General features: G+C 30.1%; 1 protein-coding gene across 3 annotated transcripts in view; it reads left to right on the forward strand.

The window, feature by feature from the left end:
- Nucleotides 1-405: 405 nt before the first annotated feature.
- The window catches only part of LOC126881516 (UDP-glycosyltransferase UGT5-like), a 116,587-nt gene continuing 99,985 nt past the window's right edge, over nucleotides 406-17,007 (forward strand). Inside the window, exons 1-2 of one of the 3 annotated variants that reach the window (XM_050645816.1) lie at nucleotides 406-532; nucleotides 8,643-8,776. The gene's annotated coding sequence lies outside the window, so the exon portion shown is untranslated. The remainder of the gene's footprint in view (nucleotides 533-8,642; nucleotides 8,777-17,007) is intronic. The other 2 variants (XM_050645814.1, XM_050645817.1) reach the window with 2 other exon arrangements.

Below are 17,007 nucleotides of genomic sequence, written 5' to 3' on the forward strand. Positions count from 1 at the left end.
TATTAGCTAAATAAACAACATTATTAGAAATTCCCGAGACACGTCGATTTTTATTTTTAAATTACGATTTTTTGGCATATATAAATCATACTAGTGACGTCATCCATCTGGACGTGATGATGCAATCTATGACTTTTTTAAATGACAATATGTGATGGGGTAATGTGATGCTCGTTTGTAAGGGTATTCAATTATCTATTTAGTAATATAATATCCATATAAATGTTTATACACGCCATACACGAGTGATCCGCTGATGACATGTCGATTTGGTAATCGGGCAGGATCCTCTTGTGCATTCAGTAACTTTCGTCTCGATAGGGATGCGTTTGAACGTACGTATCACACAGTTTTAACAAGCCACGAAGTTGAAACTTGGCAACATCTAATGGTAGACCGGTTAAGCCAGTCAGTTCTCATTTGTTTACAAACAATATTCATCTTCACCTTCACCTTCACCATAACCATATTCACAGAGAAACTGAAACATTCTACAATATTTCGTGCTCCAAATTATAAAGGGTATTAAAAGGTATGTTACTAAAATGATTCTAGTTCAATGTAATATATAATAATATTAAATTCATGAAAAACTATTTCTAGACAACTGAAATATCTATTAAAAACAACTATTAGATTTTTTCTACCAATTAAATATATTCCAAATATTAGTCAGATCGTGAAGAGATTTGACCTCTAAAAATCTTACAAATAAAGTTAATTTCGCTGGGAATATCAATTTTGGGGCCCCAAAAATTTTTTTTACGGATTATTTTTTTTTACATTTTTTTCTACGGAAAGCAGATTATTGCTAAATTCAGATTATTTGTAGGTTTTTCGTTTTAAGTTACATTTTTTTCGCTTCCCTTCCTTGGAGAACGGTTTTAGTAGACGAGCGGCACATCCCCAAAAAAACGCTTATTTCTCGAGATACTGACCACGGAGAGGTGAATGGCCAATTTTAGTCATATACTGAAAAAATGAAATCACGTTTTTTTGCGTTTCTAACTCTGTTCCATTTTAATATTTTCTGATATTTTTACAGTATATAGTACTAGCATTTCTGAAGACATCGGTACGTGTTTCAAACTCTCAATCTTATTGTGATAAAGGTTATGAATTTTTTAAAGTAAAAGATGCAGATTTGGACATTGCAAATTTTAATCGCAAACTTTGAGTAACGAAATTTAAAATTTAGCTTTTTAATCACGTTTACGTTAAAATATTGAGTCCAAAGAAGTTTTCTGGAAAGTTTTAGATCAAAATGCTTTATAGAAAAAAATAGTGCATCTTTTAATATCGCCATAAGCAATCCCCAAAATAACGCTTATTTTTCAAGATACTGACCATGGGTGCTGAATGGCTAATTTTGGTCTTACATTATGTTTTTGACGGTGTTTAAAACGAAAATAAAATTTATTTTAAATTTTATGTGGGAAAATATTGTCAAAATCGAAATTTTACCCTAAGTATAAAAATATGAAAACACGTTTTTTGCGTTTAGCTCTCTACAGCGCTGTTCCATTTTAATATTTTTTCTAAACATTATACAGTATATGTTGCTTACCTTTCTAAAGACAATCGTATCTATTTCAAGCTTTTGGTCTTATTATAATAAAAGTTAAGAATTTTTTAAAGTAAAACGTGCATATTCGTGAATTGCAAAGTTTAATCGCAAAAGTTGACCGACAAAATTTCAAAATTTGGTTTTTAGTTACATTTTTGTTAAAATGTAGCGTACAAAGAAGTTTTCTGGAAATATATAGATCAAACTGTTTTATACAACACAAATGGCGCAACTTTTCAACATCGACGTTGTAAGTCCCCAAAATAACGCTAATTTTTCGAGATACTGACCATGGGTGGTGAATGGCAACTTTAGTCAAACTTTATGTTCTTGATAGTGCTAAAAACGAAAATGAAGTTTATTTTTAATTTTAGGTGGGGGAACATTGTCAAAATCACAATTTTACCATAAAAAAATTAAATCACTTTTTTCTTTAAAATTAAAAGTTGCGCCATTTTTTTTTCTATAACTCATATTAGTCCTGTCGCCAGGGGGGTACAACGGCCTCCTTTATTCAGATGGACTTACCCAAGTTTTTTTCATGTATTTTGACCCGTAGAATACGAATTTTTTGGGTAACAGTTGATCCGGATGTCGATAAGATTGTTATTGACCAAGAACTTGAGGAATTACATAACAGAGATTTCTCGCAAAACAAAACATTTTTTTTTGTATTTTTTGGGTCATTCTAAGTAAAAAAGGTTCTAACAAGTTTTCCCGTAGGATGCTCAGTTTTCGAGATAAACGCGGTTGAACTTTCAAAAAATCGAAAAACTGCAATTTTTAAACCCGAATAACTTTTGATTAAAAATAAAATAGCAATTCTACTTAGCGCCTTTGAAAGTTCAAGTCAAATTATATCGGTTTTGATTATTTGCATTGCTAAAAATTTATTGTGTTATTGTTAAACAAAGCTACAAACACCTAGTGCGTGAGTGATGTTTTCTATGATTTCTCATTTAAAATCGAACGAGTAGGTAGAATAGGTACTAGTGCAATCGAGGCTATTTCTACGTAGCATGCGTTAAAACGCATGTAAAGGCACGGGAAACACTATGTGTTTATAGCTTTGTTAAACAATAAAAAAATAAATTTTTAGCAATGCAAATAATTAAAACCGATATAATTTGACTTAAACTTTCAAATGCGGTAAGCAGACTGGCTATTTTATTTTTTAATCAAAAGTTATTCGGGTTCAAAAATTGCAATTTTTCGATTTTTTGAAAGTTCAACCGCGGTTATCTCGAAAACTAGCCATCCTACGAAAAAAATTGTAGAAACATGTTTTGCTTAGAATGACCCAAAAAATACCAAAAAATGTTTTGTTTTGCGAGAAATCTCTGTTATGTAATTCCTCAAGTTCTTGGTCAATAACAATCTTATCGACATCCGGATCAACTGTTACCCAAAAAATTCGTATTCTACGGGTCAAAATACATGAAAAAAACTTGGGTAAGTCCATCTGAATAAAGGAGGCCGTTGTACCCCCCCTGGCGACAGGACTATATAGATCTAAAGCTCCCCATAAAACTTCTTCGGGCTCTATAGTTTAACATAAAAGTGATCAAATAGATAAATTTTAAAATCTGTCACTTAATTTTTGTGATTTAACTTTGGAATTCACAAATCTGCACATTTAATTTTAAAAAATTCATAACTTTTATGAGAAAAAGACTGAAAGTCAACAATAGTTTTCATAGTCTTCACAAATGTGAGAAATATATGCTGCAAGAATTTCAGAAAAAAAAAACGAGTTGTAGCGAGTTAAACGCAAAAAACGTGATTTCATTTTTTTTATTTTTAGGGTAAAATTGCGATTTTGACACTGTTCCCCCACTTAAAATTTAAAATAAACCTCATTTTTATTTTCAGCATCATCAAAAACATACAGTATGACTAAAATTTGACATTCACCTCTCCGTGGTCAGTACCTGGTGATTTTGGGGGGTGCCTGCCGCTCGCATCTAGGGGGAAGCCCGGGGTTGGTGTGCCAAACTTTTTTACACCTTTTTTAGGATCCCAAAATTAACATTTTTAGCAAAGTTCAGCTTGTTTGTGTGATTTTTGGAGGTCAAATGTCAAACGATTGGACCAAATGGCTCTTGCAAATGTATTATATTTTTGCAAAAAAGACTTTTGATGTCAAATAATTAGGGAAACATGAATTTATTAGTTTTGTCAGGATTCGAAAAAAAATGGCATCATATCAGGCGTGATATTTTAAAAATCGAACATTCGATCAGTGGCGGCTGGTCCTATGAGCCAGGTGAGGCAGTGCCTCACCGGTATATCAATCGACTCTTTACATTATTTCATCATCAATTCTTTAAATACAATTTTAACTTTTTGAAATTTGCTAAATAAATTAATTTTTATTATAAAACTTAATAACTTTATTTTTATGATAAAAAATAAAAATAAGTACGGCCCTGACCCCTTATCTTTGTAGTAAAGTGTTTTTCATACACTGGTACCTACTCTACGGGGGAGTATATATGCGTCTCATTCTCACTTTCTCAAATTATATAGCAGAGACACCGTAGAAGCGTGCCTCAGATGGGTCCTTGTCTAGCATATTACAAAGCCGACGGAGATCGACCGGCATCAATAAAATTTAAACTGAGAATAATTTTTGGATCCGGGATTAAGTATCCTTTCAGAGGCAGGCAAAAATGTGCCTCTAGCGTGGTTTTGCAGTTTTAGGTAGTTTGTTCTAGTAACGTGTACTTGGCCTTCTTACACTCTGGTTGCTTACTATTAGTATAATTAGATGTTTAGAATATGTTATCATGCTGTGACTAGCTGTATGATTAAGAATTAGTAGTAAAAAGAAGTAAAAATTAGAAATTATGATCTCTTTCATAATAATTCATTTACTTTTAAGCACGCTCTTTATAAGAAAAGTAAAAACCCAAAAAATAAAATTTAACCCTTAGTTTATTTCAACATAAAACATAACATAACATAAAAAATCAATCTTATAATAAATATAACAGTAATTTGCTTACTTGCTTGTTTGTATTTCCCTATATTCAATACATTTACAATATAAGATTGGTTATAAAATAAAATTATCACGTGTTTGAAGGTATACCTATTGGGTCCATTGAATAAAAATAAGTATTTGCTTTTACTTACAAATATTTAAGTATTTACTTAAAAGTAATTAAATACTTAAATACTTGTAAGTAAAAGCAAATACTTTTTTTTATTCAATAGACTCATTGGGTCTATTGAATAAAAAAAGTATTTGCTTTTACGTCCTCGTAAATAAATAAAGCATTAAAGAAATGGGTATATTGAATAAAAAGAAGTATTTGCTTTTACACAAGTATTTACTTAATAGTAATTGAATAAAGTCATTTCTTTAATGCTTTATTTAATTACTATTAAGTAAATACTTAAATACGAGGAAGTAAAAGCAAATACTTCTTTTTATTCAATAGACCCAATGACTTTATTCAATTACTTTTAAGTAAATACTTAAATATTTGTAAGTAAAAGCAAATACTTCTTTTTATTCAATAGACCCATTGTTTGCGTACAATAATTTGATTTTGGCAAGTGATTAATAATTAGAAAATCAGTCAACGGCGTAACCAGGATGATCCTAAGGGGGGGGGGGCTACAACTGGTGGGTCTCTGGGGGTATAAAATTAAGGAGGATGTTAAGCGTATGGGGCGCTTATAACCCCCAAAAATCCCTGGTTACGCCACTGGTATCAGTTGTCCGTTGTTGTCATGTAGTATATAATGTAAATTTTGCTTAATAGGTATGACTGTACAAGGAAGAACAGAACATCTGATTCATACTGTTTTGATATGTGGTATCATATTAATTATTTTTAGCTAAAACACCAGCTATAATACTAAGAGTATGAACCATGTTAGAGACTTAGAACTTTCGTGGCTATTCTTTTGCGAATAAAATTATTGTTATTTAATATCGTTTGCAAGCCTTAAAGTAAATACGGTGCCGTTTTGTGACGTTATGACGTCACAAAATCGATCTTCCGGCTATTAAAGAAAATCTAACCATAATAATGCAGTAAACTCCCTCTATAAGGAGAACTGAAATGGCGTACTAATTACCTCCTTATAAGCAGATATTGTTATATAAGACAACAATATTGTGCATACCACCAATACTGAAATATTTTGATGCCTCCTACATAGTTTATTAGGTGCCGATGATCGACTTCAACAATGAAACTAAGTTTTGGCCATCACAAATTGTAAATTTCCTACGATATTCAATATCGGTCGACAGATAAATAGGAAGGAAGTTACAGGCGGTGGAATGTATTACAGCACTGGCCTCGGTAAGCACACATATGTTGGGCATACCTCGTTATAAGCGAAACCTCGTAATACCCGTGTTCGTTATAGAGAGAGTCTACTGTAATATTCCTCAAGTGTAGTGTGCCTCACCATCTTGTACTATCACGTGACGCCCCTGCATTCGATATCTTTTTCATACAATGCACTCAGTCCTATGAGTATATAAGTACTCCATATTATTCATATGGAGGATAAGCTTATACTTTATATTATTCTTACTCATGAGAATATACTCCAGAGTTTATACTCCGATTTTATTCATACCACTAGGTATATATCCATGGCTTAGTGTGAAAACCTCGTATCTCAATTTTTTTCGAAAATGACTATTTTGTGGTTTTAGTTTGAAAACTTTATCTCTCACGGTTTACAGTTGTTAGAAAAAATCCAAATCCGACATGCTATTTTCTAGAGCCATAAAAATAAAACACGTATATCAGGTGATTTCTTGATTTAGTGTGAATACCACGTATATAATCAAGATTGTGGTACTTAATTTGGAGTGTTTTTTTGAGAGTTTTGACTTGGAGAAGTATTTTTTGTGAACAATGATAAGTTTTCATGCAAGTAGAAACATTTTATTAATCTTAATTCAAAAAATTTGTACTGTATTATTGTAACTAAATATTAACCGACCAGAAAGAATTCAAACACAACCAGAAACTCAATATAATACAGTGATATAAAAACCATAACCAATTCGATATAATTCAATACCAAGAATTAAAGGAGGAACAGCAATAATTGATCGATACAAGAAAAAGTGCAGCAAATAAGGCTAAAAAAGATTTATTAAAATCCTTTTTTGTAACTTTGCCTAAGCTTGAGTCTCATTACTGCAGAAAAGATACCAAAAAGATGTATTTAGAACCAAAGTGCCAATCAAAGGCACGTTTGTATCGGTTGTACCAAGAATACTGTGAGTCTCAAAATAAAGCTAACTTTTTATCGTCGATATGTTTATTTTATGAAATATTTGATGAGTGCAATCTGAGCCAATTTCAACCAAAAAAAGATCAATGCGACATTTGTTGCACATTCACAGCGGGAAATTTAAGCGAAGATAAGTATAACGCTCACATTGAACAGAAGAAAAAAGCTAGGCAAGAAAAAGACAAAGACAAAGATTATGCGAACTCTACCAACAGCAAAACGGCTGTGTTTACAATGGACCTACAATCAGTTTTGCTAAGTCCATACTTAAACGCTTCTGCGTTGTACTGTCGCACAAAGCTTAAGGTCCACAATTTTACGATCTTCAATCTCACCAATCAGGATGGACACTGCTATTTGTGGGATGAGTGTGAAGGCGGTCTAAACGCAGATGATTTTGCAACCATTATCTACAATTTCATAACAACTGAAATCCATAGAAATACCTTCGAACATGTAATCTTATACAGTGATGGCTGTACATACCAAAACCGAAACTGTATACTAGCTAATGCCCTCCTGCTCGCTTCTCATAAAACCGGTATAACTATTACACAAAAATTCTTGGTCAAGGGACACACTCAAATGGAGTGTGATTCCATGCACGCAACTATCGAACGGAAGCTTAAAAATAGGGAAATTTACTCTCCTTCAAGCTACGAAGCAGCTATAAGATCAGCCAGACTACATCCTAAGCCATAAAAAGTACGATATATCTACCATGACTTTTTTAAAAAGTACAGCAGCCTCAAATTCATTGAATCGATCAGACCAGGAACAAAAAAAGGAGACCCCGGTGTTACAGATCTCCGTTGCATCGAATATAAATCAGACTGGTCGTTGCAGGTAAATTAGAATTTGAAGATAACTTTACTGATCTTCCGAGAAGAGTACGGAAACCCGATGATGAAGTAGTTGTTCCCTCTCTCTACAAAGCCCGAATTCCTTTGGAAGCAAATAAGTTCAAGCATCTTCAAGAAATGAAGTCGGTAATACCCAGAGATGTTCATCTTTTCAATGACACACTACCTCATAAGTCCGGAGGAAAACTATGTAGGGCTAAAAAAAGTAATGAGTGCTCCTGTATTCTTCAGGTAAGAGTGGACTCTAAACAAAGTACAGACTGACATAATTAAGAGATAATTAAAAGACTGAGATAATTAAGACATTTTATTACAGCATTGAGTTTGTTATTTAGATTAAAAGTCAATGATTCTATTGTTTCAAAAATCAATATAATATAATAATTTCGTCATTTAATGTTAATTTTGTAAAATATGTCAATAAACTAAATAAATAACTTATTTTTATTTTTTTTATATAACCCTTTTAGTATTCAAAATTATGTTAGACAGATATACATGAATCAATAATTAATATGAAAATATCGTATATTTTAAATATCTAATATGAAAACTACGTATATATAGAACTTAAGAATGAATACTTCGCAGGTCAGGTAAAAAATTAAATATTAATAATATATGTGCAAGATTTATGTGTAACTATCGAAATGTGTCCAAATTAAAAATACGTAAAGATAGTTTTTGTTTTTATGTTATAATATGCAGTAAATCAGTTTTTTGTCTCTCCCGTAAAATTGTATTTTATTGAGATACGAGGTTTTCACACTAAGCCATCGATATGACAGATTCAATTTCCCAACCAACGAATTTCATTAAAACTCAGCAACGATAAAACAAAACTTATATTTAATTTAACACGAGTCCGGTACTGTCCAGTGATTAAGTGTTTACATTAATGATTGTGAAATTTACTTCAAATCTTATGCACTTTGCAGGTTAGTGTATTGGAAAGCCGCCTGAATGAATAACTAAAATGTAAGTTTTTTTTTACTTTTACTATTTTCAAACAATACTTTAAATGCGTGATTTGTGTAAATTTGAGACTTACAGAACAAGATAGCAACATTACGTAAGTGTTTAATTCACTTTTAATAATATCCAGAAAACATTTTTAGTTTATTTTAAACCAAAAGCAGGTGTGACAGTGGCGGATCAAGGGGGGCGATGGGGGCGATCGGCCCCCCCTCTCAACCCAAATGATTTATTTTTTTTTAATTATAATATCAAGGTTACAAAAACATTCATTTATTTTTTCAAATGGATAATTATACATGTTTTAAAATTACAATATTATATGAATTATGAATTACATATAAATACAGGGTATATTAAGTACCCATACTAATAAAATATAAAGGTGTTAGTAAATAAGTATGAAAAATTTTAAGGGCTAATTCTACATGAAAAATTAATGCCAGTTTGCTCTATAAACATATGTCCGCAAATGCTTAGTTTCGAAGATACGGGGTTTTGAAATTTTTATTTCAAACTGCCAATTTATTTATTACTCTAAGACCAGTTGAGCTATGAAAATAAAATTTGGTGAGTTTTAGGAGGTAGTTATTACGTATTTTATGACATACAATTAAGAATTTTGTATTCATCATTGGCGCGCCTACGGGCAATGGTTTGAATTATTTTAAAGAAAAAAATAGTACGCCACGGAGATATTTCGAATTAGAAATTATTTTTAAATTCCACGTCTAATTTATAATAAAAAACCTTTCTTGCCTTTTTTTCATATGATGCACCGTTTTTATGCAGAAAAATAAAACATCTTGGCGCATATTTTTCATTTCTTAATACATCATCAAGAACTATCCAATATAATAATACTAAACTAGAACAATAACAGAAAATATTACTAATACCATTTCAACTAGGTGCAAAGCTGCAAGAAATGTTTAAAATGATCTCCTTTACAGGTAACAGAAGAATTTTATATTCATCATTGGCGCGCGTACGGGTAATGGTCTGAAATTTTTGAAAAAAAAAATAGTACGCCACTGAGATATGTCAAACTAAAAATCATTTTTGAATTCCTCGTTCAATTGACGACAAAAAATCTTTCTTGCCTTTTTTCATATGCGGCGCCGTTTTTATGCAAAAAAATTAAACATTTTAACGTTTACAAAGTATTTGAACTAAGTTTCTATGCATATGGAAACTACCTCAAATACTTGCTAAGCGTTAAGATGTTTTATTTTTTTGTATAAAAACGGCGCCTCGTATGAAAAAAAGGAAAGAAAGATTTTTTGTCGTAAATTGAACGAGGAATTCAAAAATGATTTTTAGTTTGACATATCTCAGTGGCGTACTATTTTTTTCTTCAAAAAATTCAAACCATTACCCGTACGCGCGCCAATGATGAATATAAAATTCTTCTGTTATCTGTAAAAGAGATCATTTTAAACATTTCTTGCAGCTTTGCACCTAGTTGAAATGGTATTAGTAATATTTTCTGTTATTGTTCTAGTTTAGTATTATTATATTGGATAGTTCTTGATGATGTATTAAGAAATGAAAAATACGCGCCAAGATGTTTTATTTTTCTGTATAAAAAGGTGCATCATATGAAAAAAAGGCAAGAAAGGTTTATCATAAATTAGACGTGGAATTTAAAAATAATTTTTAATTCGAAATATCTCAGTGGCGTACTATTTTTTTCTTTAAAATAATTCAGACCATTGCCCGTAGGCCCGCCAATGATGAATACAAAATTCTTAATTGTATGTCATAAAATACGTAATAACTACCTCCTAAAACACACCAAATTTCATTTTCATAGCTCAACTGGTCTTAGAGCAATAAATAAATTGGCAGTTTGAAATAAAAATTTCAACACCCCGTATCTCCGAAACTAAGCATTTGCGGACATATGTTTATAGAGCAAACTGGCATTAATTTTTCATGTAGAATTAGCCCTTCAAATTTTTCATACTTATTTACTAACACCTTTATATTTTATTAGTATGGGACTAAAACGGGCCAGTGACGCCAGTGTATTTGGAAATGAGTAATTTATAATCTTTATAAATTAAGAATTAAAAATGATCACAATAAGCATATCTAAAAAATATTAATCCTATAAACTGTCAACGCATACTTAAGCATCTCCACGTATAATTATTATAAAATCGTTTGCAGATAACAGATTCGCCGAAAATCTCTCGAGAATTGCGCGCCAAGCAAAAACTATAAAATTGCGCACCGAATATATATATATATATATATATGTATGTTCACACGCCGATAGCTGACCACGAAAAAAGAACACCCTTATTAATAATTAATAATTATTAGTAATTAGTGTATTTTGGGTATCGATGCAAGTAACATCTCTACTGATTCGTACAGATCTTAGTTTGTAAATTGTTAGCGTGATTAATAGTATTTTAAGTTTATTCTTCTTTTTTTTGTATTAATACAGTTTGTGATTTACGAAGAGTTATAAGATGTCAAATAAACGAAAGGAACCAGAAGCTTCTACCGAGAACTTAAAAAGTAAAAAATTCAAATGTCGCAATATAACTGATTATTTTTAAAAAAATCAACGTAATTTGGATGATAGGTAATATTAATAGTAATGATGATAATAAATATGCACAAGGTGCACGGTACACAGAGAACCGGTATGTTCGCACGCATGGAAGGCGAACGCGTGACGTCATATGGGAACCTTAATTTTCATCCGGCAATGCTAAATGAAGCGCTAATTTTGTTCGAATTTTAAAATTATGTACCTATCATTGCTTTTTAAATAAGAAATTGTATTTTATATTTTTTTTACTGTCATTTTCCAATATGCATTTATAGCCTAATAAAATAAAAAAAAGTCAAAATGTAAATTCGTACAGGTTAAAACAAATTTTATATCAAAGTTTAGGTGGATACAAAAGATATTTTCAAGAAAGTATCCAAATCATACAAGGGGATCATTGTTTAAATAATTAAAAAGGGGTCATTTTTGCAAAAAAATTACTTTTTTAACTGCTGAGGTAATTCACTTATTAATGAAGGTCTATGGGATTTTTTTCTGCAAAGTTGGAGGGTAAATCTTTCACATAAGATTTACTGATTTAAATTTGACTCCCTATTTATTTAAATAATTGTATATAAAACTTTAAAAACAAATTTGCAAAAAATTATTTTTAGCGTTTTAAATAAGCACTATAAAATATTTTATTTTACAGACTAAGTTGCGCTATATTACCAGTATTAAGAAAAAAAAATTGGTCAAAAAATATTTAATATTTTTTGAAATATTGAATTTGTTTATTAAATGTTACTATATTTTCAATTGAACAAACGCGGTTGTTGCCAAAGAAATATTCACCTGCTTAAGATCTCATTATTTTTATTTTTATGTATATTTTCGATAAATGTATTGATAAATTCAAATTTCAATTAAACTCCCCCCTAAAATGGCATTTGAAAATTATTCCAATTTGTTTATAATTTGTTTTTTTAATAACGTCGCGGGGACTAAGTATTTTGAAATGCCGTTTCGATAATTGGGTTCCTGGGAATTTTTTACTAATTAACAAAATTTTTTTTTGTCGTTTTTCGTTCTTCTTTTTTTCTTGGAGTTATATAACCTCGGGCCCTTTTAGGGTTAATTTTATTAAGAATGTCGAATCTCTGAGTTGTAGATTCTAGACCTGAAAATATTAAGATTTAACTAAAATCTCATGAATAAAATGTGGCTACTTACTGAGTTACAGGGTGTTTTATTTAAAAATTTAAAAATTATTGTTGCCAAGTACTTTAAAACTATTTGACGTATCCTTATCGTACTTGGCAGAAAGTGTGGCTATTATACACACTACTAAATTGTGATTAATAAACGTTTCTTGCTAGTGCCAGCGGCGTACGACAGGGGATAGTGAATGATTGACACTTCCCAAATTATACGCCACTGAGTGAATTACTATTTTAGCGAAATTTTTCGATTCTCCAATACTTTATATGTAAATAACTTTATTGGTATCGATAAAGTCATCAGTTTGAGAGATATTGGAAGTTTAAAATGAATGAAGAATAAATCAAAATAAATATGCCATTTCATTTTTAACGTCCAATATCTCGAAAACTAATGACTTAATCGTTACCAGTAAAGCGTATATTATTTACATAGAAAGTAAATGGAGAATCGAAAAATTTCGCTAAAATAGTAATTCCCTCAGTGGCGTAGAATTTGGGAAGGGCCAACCATTAACTATCCCTGTCGTACGCCTCTGGTAGTAGCTAGAAACTTTTGTTTATCGCAGTTTAGTAGACTGTATAGTACCCATACTTTCTGCCAAGTATGATAAGGATACGTCAAATAGTTTGAAAGTACTTGGTAAAAATAATTTTTAAATTTTTAAATAAAACACCCTATAACTCAGTAAGTAGCCACATTTTATTTAAGTGATTTTAGTTAAATCTTAATATTTTTAGGTCTAGAATCTACAACTTAGAGATTCGACATTCTTAATGAAACTTAACTCTAAAAGGGCCAGTAGTAATATAACTCCAAGAAAAAAAAGAAGAGGAAAAAAGACAAAAAAAATTGTTAATTAGTCAAAAATTCCCAGGAACGCAATTATTGAAACGGCATTTCAAAATATTTAATCTCCGCGACGTTATTAAAGAAACAAATTATAAACAAATTTGAATAATATTCAAATGCCATTTTAGGGGGAAGTTTAATTGAAATTTGAATTTATCAATACATTTATCGAAAACATACATAAAAATAAAAATAATAAGATTTAATACAGGTGAATATTTCTTTAGCAACAACCGCGTTTTTGCAATTGAAAATAGAGTAACATTTAATAAACAAATTCAATATCTCAAAAAATATTCAATATTTTTGGACCAATTTTTTTTAATTAATACCGATAACATAGCGCAACTTGTCCTGTGAAACAAGATATTTTATAGTGCTTATTTAAAACGCTAAAAATAATTTTTTGCAAATTTATTTTTAAAGTTTTATGTATAATTATTTAAATAAATAGGGGGTCAAATTTAATTTGGTAAGTCTTATGTGAAAGATTTATCCTTCAACTTTGCAGGAAACAATCCTATAGACCTTCATTAGTAATTGAATGACCTCAGCCATTAAAAAAGTAATTTTTTTGTAAAATAACCACTTTTTAATTATTTAAACAATGATCCCCTTGTATGATTTGGATACTTTCTTGAAAATACCTTTTGTACTCACCTGAACTTTGATATAAAATTTGTTTCAACCTGTACGAATTTACATTTTGATTTACATGTAGTGTAATTTTATTTTACTAGACTATTAATTTAAACATGAATTTCCATTGAAAAATAAAGATTTTAGGTATCTGTTGTCCAATATACATTTACCATAGTATATTAAAAAAATAAAACAGAAATAATATAAACATTCACTTTACTGTAAAAATGTTTCAAAATTGTGTCTACTTACTCTTATTCTAAATTGTTGAAAAATATTTGACTAAAAATAAAAACTTAACTACAAATCAATTAAGAAATTTTAAGTTTTAGATGAAGTACTTAGAACCAATTACTTGATGACTTTCAAATTTTATTTACAAAATAGAAAAAGGTTGATTTTAAGTTAAACCAGGTTCTCTCTCTCTCTCTCTCTCTCTCTCGTTCCATCCCTCCTTGTGGAGTATTGGGCGCTTATGCGTTTCTTGGCCAAAAGTGTAAGATTGCTGTCTGGCCGGGACAGCGCAAAACCAGGTTAGGAATCTAAAAATTTCAAGTACGAACATTTTATTAGACACATACATATTATACAGAGTGGGTCAAAGAAAACAGTCCAGCTCGATATTTGGCAGTATTTATTAGATTTTAAGGAAATGACGAAACAAGTCAATTTTTCATCTAAGTGGGACACATTTTTACGGTACATACATTTGTCATTTGTCAACCCCCTCCCTTAAACTTCCCCCACCCCTTATTCTTAAATAGGGAATAGAGGTCGTGTGCTAGCTCATTTAAAAGGTTACCCGATTCTCTATTCAGTAATATAAACATTTTTATAATAATTTTTATACAGGGCGTTCAAGAAAAATATTTTAATTAAATTAATTGACACAAAAAGAAGAATGTATGTAATTTATTTAATTCAAAATACATTCTACTGCTGTCACAAAACAGAAAAAATATTTTTTGATAAATAAACATTGCTCTTCGCTTAATTTCAATATTCAAGCTGCCACCCATCTGCCTCTTGGTAGGTTGAATATTGAATTTACGCGGAAAACAATATTTATTTGTCAAACAAACATTTTTCTCTGTTTTCTGTCAGTATTAGAATGTATTTTGATTTAAATAAATTGCATGCATTATTCTTTTTGTGTCAATTAATTTAATTCAAAATAAATTTTCTTGGACACCCTGTATAAATAATTGTGTCAATGTTAATATTACTGAATAAAGAATTGAATAACCTTTCAAATAAGGTAGCACACGATTAAAAATAAAGGGTGGGGGAAATGGAAGGGAAGGGGTTGACAAATGACCGATGTACGTACCGTAAAAATGTGTCCCCCTTAGATCAAAAATCGACCTGTTTCTTCATTTCCTTAAAATCTAATAAATACTGCCAAATATCGAGGTGGGCTGTTTTCTTTGGCCCACTCTGTATATTTATGTATAAAATGTTCGCACTTTAAAATTTTTATATTCATAACCTGGTTTAACTTTAAATCAATTATGCATATACATATTTTGTATAATATTATGTATACTATACATAATACATATTATATGTATATTAATAAAAAAACCAATTTGGGGGAAAAGTTTTATTAATAATATTAGAATTAGTGTCTATAATTAAAATCATTTTTTAAATTAGAAAATTTAGATATCTTTTTGTCAAGTGCTCTCTGGCAGTTTTTAAAACTTATTTTTCTGTTAATATCCCTCATTCTAATATATGTTCGTGTTCCGCACATGCATAATACCACCTCAAATGGCATTATAGTCTCGGTTTTAATAAATTACTATAAAACTAATAGTTATATTATAATAGTTTTAAAAATGCACAGTTATGGTAATAAACAACAATTTGTAACTAAAATAATATAGAATTACTTAAATCGTTAACAGCTTAATATTTTAAAACCGCCTCAATCTATTCACTTTTAACGCCACCACATACGAAATAATGCATCCAAACAATAAGCAAATATCTGTTGGGTTCCCACGTGACGTGCTGCGCGGCCGAACCAAATTTAGCGACGACAATCGGCATACCGGTTCTCTGTATACCGTGCACAAGGTACATCTTATCCGATAGATCATACTATACTATGAGACCTACTGATCTTGGATCAAATTTAAGTTCTGAGAGCATTCAAAAGTCATGCGATTTTTCAGTGTGTCCGATACAAATCAACGATGATGCAGTAAATACCAATTCTACTTTCGAGAGTTTTATGGAAAAGTTATGTCTTATATGCATGAAACGTATGTCTTATTATTAAACGCTTTTATTTAGTTCAATAGTTTACATCAAATATTTAGACGTTAATTTGAGTGCCTTTTCTCCAATGCAAATGAATGAAAATTTCCAGACATATGCATTCGCGGGAACAATACACGAATAATCAATAAATTTTTTTATGTTTATTAATTGTTTAAATAAAAAAAAAACGATTTTCATGGAAAATGCTTAAATTCTCTTGTTTTTTACAATGTAAAAACTTGAAACTTTTACGGATTGTAGCTAATGATATGAACTATACATAATTTCACTTTTTACGTTAATTATTTACGTTATGCCTCATAAATAAACAATAAAGTTTCAAATTTTTTGACGATTCCGACTACTTTTCATGTTAGTACATCATATGTTATATACATATTTTAAAAAACGTGACGATATATTTTAATGTTTGAAAAGTGTAAGACTAAAAAGTAAAAAATAAAAAAATATAAAAAAAAATTAAGAAACGCTTTTCTTTAGTTACGAGTGACTAAAATTAAAAAATCAACTAAAAAGCAAAAAATAAAATATTGAAAAAATCCAACACATTCGTTAAAGAAAAGCGTGGGGCGAAAACCGTTTATTGGATGAAGACGCTTTCTTTGACGAATGTATTAGATTTTTTCAATTTTTTTTATTTTGTGCTTTTTAGATGATTTTTTTTATAATATTTTTAATTTTAGTCACTCGTAACTAAAGAAAAGCGTTTCTTAATTTTTTTTTTTTTCATATTTTTTTATATATTATATAAGTTTATTTTATATCACATCTGACAGAAGTGAGTATTTCTCCACGGGTACGATAGATAGTAATTT

The sequence above is a fragment of the Diabrotica virgifera genome, chromosome 3 (genome assembly GCF_917563875.1).
Source record: "Diabrotica virgifera virgifera chromosome 3, PGI_DIABVI_V3a".
Classification (NCBI taxonomy): domain Eukaryota; kingdom Metazoa; phylum Arthropoda; class Insecta; order Coleoptera; family Chrysomelidae; genus Diabrotica; species Diabrotica virgifera.